The following is a 5947-nucleotide window of genomic DNA, read 5'->3' as shown; positions in this document are numbered from 1 at the left end:
GTACACATTTATGTCTGACACTTTTACTTAATGTTTTTGAGTGCCATCCAATATTTGGTGTGGATAAGAAGTTCAATCTGTCTTTATGGCTAAGTAATTGACATTGTAAGAATATATAAAAAAATCATACCCCTCAAGATTGAGGGGTGAAATATCTCAAGGGGAGGATCTTTTAAGCAGATAGGGTAGGGTGTCCCCAGAGAAAGAAAACCAGTCATGACTTTCTTGACAGAAGAGAAGCCAGTTTTGGCCTAAACCATTCTGTGATCTTAGCCTGGCCACAGTGCTTGCTGTTGAACAGGACTCAGTAATTAATATCTTAAGGGAACAAGAGAATGTAGAAACGAATGACTGTTAATCAGGCAAGCAAAATAACAATAGCAAAGATAATATATCAGTTGTAAAGACTCCCAGTTCTCTTTTGATGTAAAGATTATCCCAAAGTGCTCAACCACCAGGTCAGCTGGAACCTAATGGATGACATTGACCTTTTCTGACCCTCCTGACCCTCCTGACTTCAAGCCACTGAAGCTTGGACGCTGTAGACTGCCCAAGCCCCTTCATGAATATGCATTTATCCTTGGTTTAAAACTTCCGCAATTTTCCTCTTCAGGGAGACACTGCTTTGGGAAAGATCCCCGGTGTTCTCCTCACTTGCTGCAAGTAATAAATCCTTCGTTCTCCCCATCTTCGGCTCGGTTGTCTTTTGGCTTTGGCACCCATCAAGAGGGGAACCCAGTTTTCAGGTGACAGTTCTAATAGGTGAATAGTGATATATCATTGCTGTATTAATTTGTAATTACTGATGGTATATGATGTTGAGTATATTTGTGTGTACTATCTGTATATATTTTTTGGCCAGGTGTCTGTTTAGTTCTTTCCCTAATTTTAATGGGGTTACTGGTGTCAGAGGTCTTTGTATATTTGAGGCAAATCCTTTAATGGATATGTGTTTGCAAATATTTTTCTCCCAGTTTGTGACTTGTCGTTTGATTTCCTGAATAAGGTCTTTCACAGAGTAGAAATCTTTATTTTATAAAGTTCACAATATTACCTATTTTTCTTTGTGGACTGCCCTTTTTTGTGTTGTGTGTTAAAACTCAGTGCTCGTGGTGCTTACTTCGGCAGCACATATACTAAAACTGGAACGATACCAAGAAGGTGAGCATGGCCCTATGCAAGGATGACATGCAAATTCCATATTTTTGAAATACTGTAACAAATTCAATAAAGACTTTAAAAATGGTCCACATAAAAAAATCTTAAAAAAAATTAAGATGTGCGACTGTATTAAAGGAAAACTCAGCACTCATGATCTACATGACCAAACGCAAGCTCATGTGTTTTTCTTTCTATGTTTTCTCCTATAATTTTGAATCATTTTGCATTTAAAATTTGTCTATGAATAATTTTTTAAATTTATTTTTATTTATTTACTTTTATTTATTATTTTTGGCTGCATTGGGTCTTTGTTGCTGTGGGTGGGCTTTCTCTAGTTGTGTCAAGTGGGGCCTTACTCTTTATTTGTGGTGCACGGACTTCTCATTGCAGTGGCTTCTCTTGTTGTGGCTCACGGGCTCTAGGCGTGCGGGCTTCAGTAGCTGTGGCACGCGGGCTCAGTAGTTGTGGCTCACAGGCTCTAGAGCGCAGGCTCAGTAGTTGTGGTGCATGGGCTTAGTTGCTCTACGGCATGTAGGATCTTCCCAGACCAGGGCTTGAACTCGTGTTCCCTGCAGGTGGATTCTTAACCACTGAGCCACCAGGGAAGTCCCTATGAGTAATTTTTTGGTGAATTTGGTGTAAATTGTAAACTTTGCATCTTCATGCATGTCACACCAAATGGTTAATTGTTCATTAACTCTTTCTGGAGAACTTATGTGATACTGTCTCCATTTCAGTCTGAATTTCCACAGGTTAATGGGTTCAGCAGTTCCGCCAGCAGGGGGAGCTGTCGCCGGTGACCCGTGAGGAAGGCGTGGCCTGCACTTCCCGCGCTGACCACAGGGTGGCGCTGAGCCGTCTCTGACCCACGGCGCGTGCGCATTCCCCGCGGACTCGGCTATGAGCGCAGCTGAGAGACCTTGTGTCTCAGGCACCGTCAGGGCCGCGGCTGGCACGCCCGGGGTGAGCGTCTCTGCCGACAGGTGCTGGGTCTCCTTAGGACTTGCTGGGGTTTTGGCTTCAGGACAACACGGGGCCGTGTCCACGCTGACGGGAGCTGGGTTTCCTGACGATGCAGGCGACGCGGGGAGGAAAAGGTGAGGAGAAGCCTCCTGCTGGCACTGACTGCTGCGGGCCCTCTGTTTACAAAGCTTGTTGTGCTGGCTACCCACACTGCCGCCCCCCCATTCAGTGCTGTCGTTAGTCTCATTTCACAGCTTAGATGCTCAGGAACGTGCCCCAGGTCACGTGCTCACTGGGTGTCAGAGCCAACCCTTTGTGACGCTGGGCCTTGAGGTCTGGACCACTGTGGTTGCACGGCTGGCGTCCAGAGGATGTGAGCGGGGTGGGGGGGGCAAGGGAGTGCTGAGCCGCATAGGGGACATGCGGGTGGGGGGCAGGATCTGACGCCGGCTCAGACTCCACGTCTCCCCCCGCCCACCGGTGGGTGTGTGCCCCTAGAGGTGGGCTGTTGGGGAACTCCCGCCCACTGGACCGCCGTGGCCTGGGACTCCTGCACCCCTTGCCAGCCCTGGGGGCGCCCGGGGAGCTGAGTGTGTCCCATCCCCTCCGAGGGCGTCTGGGCCAGAGGGTGGGGCAGAGAGGTGGGGGTAAGGGAGGGACACTGAGGTGCGGTGCCTCTGAGGCGGAGGGGAAATGGGTGGAACTGGTGTTGATGGGGTGTGGGAGGGCTGAGAGGAAGGGACGACCCTGACTGCGATGGTGATGGTGATGCCACTGATTGAAACGAGGAAGAGAACCCTTTACAGACGCTGGGACCGTATTTTTATATGACACACTTATCAGGTATTATTGATTTGATGGAGTTTTTTTGCTGAAAAGAAAACCAACCAATTCCTTTATATGGTAGGAAGATATAACTTTCCAGAATACATAGAGCAGAAATATTATTATTCGGGTCATAAATTCATATTCCCTTCCTGCCTGTTTCAATGTTACTTTTCCTCCTTTCCCATCATTCCTTTATCCTCTGCTGCTCACTAGGGTAAGAAAACACACTTCTTGCTCTCTGTATGATTGGTTTGGCAGGTTCTTTTTTTTTTTTTTTTTTTTTTTGCGGTACACGGGCCTCTCACTGCTGTGGCCTCTCCTGTTGCGGAGCACAGGCTCCGGACGCGCAGGCTCAGCGGCCATGGCTCACGGGCACAGCCGCTCCGCGGCACGTGGGATCTTCCCGGACCGGGGCACGAACCCGTGTCCCCTGCATCGGCAGGCAGACTCTCAACCACTGTGCCACCAGGGAAGCCCAGCAGGTTCTTCTTGAATTCTTTGGGCCCCAGGTGGAGGGCCACACTTATTTCTCATCAGGCGTCGCCGGTGTTCGTGGTGGTGGCCACGGGTGTGTGGAGCCTGCTCTGCCCCCCTGGAGCACACTGATGCCCAGCATCATAACAAAACCGTCGATTCTGCACTGGGGAGAAGGATTAAAATGCAGACAGTCTGGTGAGTGGTCATATAAACTTCAGGCCCTTTCCTGGCAGGAGGGGGTGGAGGACAAAAGCCACTGGGCTGTGGGGAGTGAGGCAGCTGGCCTCCCAGTTCTGCTCGGAGACAGCTTCCCCGGTCAGTTTAGAAACACATGGCTGCCAGCTGGGGAGGCACAACCTCGCCCGCTGACTCTGCCTCGCCCTGTGGATCAGCTCCCGGCTCAGGACCGGCAGATGCGGTACCAAATACCGCTGAGCGCTGGCTGGGACCCGCATCTCCCTCTCACACAGGCCGGCCAGCGCTCTGCTCCACTCCCCTGCCATGTCTGCAGCTGAGTGTCCCCAGTCTGAGGCCTCCGGCATGGGTTGGAGGGGAGAGACAGGAGCCTCTGGATGAGGAGAGGGGTGACGGGCCTCCCTCCCCGGAGCTGCTGCTGCAGTGCTTTCATTCCTCCTGTTACAGCCTTGAAACCATGCTTGTGCTAAGAACTCTGGAAAGTACGTGACCCTTCCATTCCTGGTATTTTGATGATCTTTTAGAGACTGCCATCCTTGGAAATATCTTCCTATAAGTTATATGGGATCCCCTGCTCCATGAAACAAAACCTACTTCGGAAGTACCCCTGCCCTGTGTCCCTGCACAGTTGTCAAGAGGCCCCGCTCCCAGCTTCCCATCATTCTCCTGCCGGGCCATCTGTGTCTTACCCCCAGACACTGAGGATGCCTGGCAGGGGCCCTGCCCACACACCACCTTGCCATCCCAGAGGGTCCCAGCCTGGCTCATGTGTGTGTGTAGGTTTCCACCTGGCAGCACAGATCCTGTCGGGGATTCATCTCCCGTTCCCAGTGATGCCTGTGCACACCCTCGGTCTCTTACCTAAGCCTAACTATGACACGCATGGCTTCACATGTCCACAGCTGAACTCGTTGGCTGGAGAACCTGCCTGTCCTGGGAGCCTATTTAACTTAATGGGCTGAAAGTCAGAGATTATACATTCCCACTAGAGTGAATAATACTATGGGTGGACTTTTTCTTATTAATATTGGAATGGATTTAGGGTTAGAGGTGAGCACTGGAAAAATTTATAAACAAATAGTAAACTTGAAAACAATAAAAATAAACCTCACTGTCTCAGACAATACTCAGTTCTGAGAGTGTGTGCCTGTGTGTGTGTTTGTGTTTGTCAGAGAGAGAGAAAGAAGGAGAGGAAGAGAGGAGGTCCTGCTTTTCTCTGTATAGCTTATAAGTGAGGGGACTTTTTGGTAACTGTTTAAATCCTAAAAATAAAGAAGGTTTTAAATTAATCTCTACACCAAAAAAGTATAACATTTTCCCAGTCACATGAAAGACGAATTTTTGATGGCTGCAGAGCAAATAGTTCATGCTGCAAAATAGGGAATGGGTTGATTTATTAAACCATTTAATTTATTAATTAAATCTCTAACAGATGCTTATTTAAAGTGTTACTGTTTACCTAATGCAACCCAAAATGGTTTAAATAAGACCCCTTTTAAAATCCTCAGAGCCACTTAACTGCTGTGTGACCATAAGCAAGTTAGAGTACCTACAAGTTGGGGATAATAGTTCCTACCTTAAATAAATTAATATATGTAAAGCACTTACAACGAAGCTTAGCAAAAAGCAGGGTTACGTGCTTTCTTTATTACTAATTTGAGAAGGAAAAGTTGGTTGCCTTAAGTGGAATGCAGTTGGTTGCAGTGTTGTCATTTCACCACAAGAGGGCTGGGATAGAATAGAAAAAGTAGAAAATGCACTTGGTATTAGTAAACAGCAAGAAGTTTCACAGTATCCTTCAGCCGTTTCATGGGATCGGAGAACGGGGCTGTGCTTGGCCTTGGTCATCACTTTATTCATCCTCTCATCCGTATCTATAAAGTTATGGCAATTTTTAGCCAGATTTTGGAAAATGATCTCTTACTGGTTCTCCCTCCAAGTAAACTTTTTTTTAACCCTCTCTTTGTCTCTACAACAAAGATGTTTTTAAGCGTTGCATATTTTTGTGTACAATTTGGAGAACATGCATGTCTCTCCATCATGTGACTTTCTCTGTCTTTCCCTGTATTTCTGTTTTTGCCTAATTCCTCAGTTGATTCTCATTTCACCCCATTATTTTTTAAAAAATTTTATTGAAATACAGTTGATTTACAATGTTGTCTTAGTTTCAGGTATACAGAAAAGTGATTCAATTATACATACACATATATTCATTCTTTTTTAGATTCTTTTTTTATATACATTATCACAGAATATTGAGTAGAGTTCCCTGTGCTATACAATAGGTCCTTGTTTGTTATATACTTTATAAACAGTAGTGTGT

The 5947-nt window shown here is 46.8% G+C and overlaps 1 non-coding gene across 1 annotated transcript; it reads left to right on the top strand.

Annotated features, from left to right (window-relative positions):
• The first annotated feature begins 1112 nt into the window (after positions 1 to 1112).
• On the top strand, positions 1113 to 1218 carry LOC113616590 (U6 spliceosomal RNA). Its single transcript, XR_003431351.1, has one exon. It is a non-coding gene; the product is annotated as a U6 spliceosomal RNA (small nuclear RNA).
• Positions 1219 to 5947: the final 4729 nt, after the last annotated feature.

Source organism: Aethalodelphis obliquidens, unplaced genomic scaffold, assembly GCF_003676395.1.
Source record: "Aethalodelphis obliquidens isolate GAN/ISIS:26980383/991018 unplaced genomic scaffold, ASM367639v1 scaffold176, whole genome shotgun sequence".
NCBI classification, from domain to species: Eukaryota; Metazoa; Chordata; class Mammalia; order Artiodactyla; family Delphinidae; genus Aethalodelphis; species Aethalodelphis obliquidens.
The sequence above is the reverse complement of the archived record's forward strand: the minus strand, read 5'-3'. Positions and strand labels throughout refer to the sequence as shown.